This window comes from Pongo abelii, chromosome 4 (genome assembly GCF_028885655.2).
Source record: "Pongo abelii isolate AG06213 chromosome 4, NHGRI_mPonAbe1-v2.0_pri, whole genome shotgun sequence".
Classification (NCBI taxonomy): domain Eukaryota; kingdom Metazoa; phylum Chordata; class Mammalia; order Primates; family Hominidae; genus Pongo; species Pongo abelii.
Genome location: NC_071989.2, coordinates 160,631,225 through 160,631,788, shown reverse-complemented (window position 1 = coordinate 160,631,788; position 564 = coordinate 160,631,225).

The window sequence follows — 564 nt, the reverse complement described above, 5'->3', positions numbered from 1 at the left end:
CAGCCTACAGGACCTAATATGGCATATAGAGAAAATGCATTTGGGAAGATGGAGTCAGTTCTTGCTTGTTCTTCTACAGGAATAAGTGTGATAACGGAGAAGGTAATGTCCTTGCTTTGAACAGCTGGCCCATCTGGAAGGGCCATTTAGAAGGTTATGTTGGTGCCAGTTTTCTTTTATCTTAAGAATGGAAGGAAACCTCGAAATATTTAGCAAGTTCAAAACTCTGAGGCTGTTCAACCCATGAGAATCTTTCCTCCTTGGATCTGCTTTTCTTCAAATTCCAGCTCAGTTCCCATCAGAAGAGCCAAGCCTTTAGGGATCGCTACCTTGGAGTCAGATAGATATGGGGTTTGATCTCAGCTCTGCCACTCACCAACTAGCAGCCTTAGGGGAAGTTCTTGGACTCTTGGGCCCACCTGTAAAGTGAGATGGTGATTGTCCCTCCTTCACCAGATAATATTGGTATCTACATAATACATTTAATACCATGCAGGGGATAAATAAATATTAATTGTTATTAGAATAATAAAACTTTGCACCCCACTGAGATTTTTCCTTTTT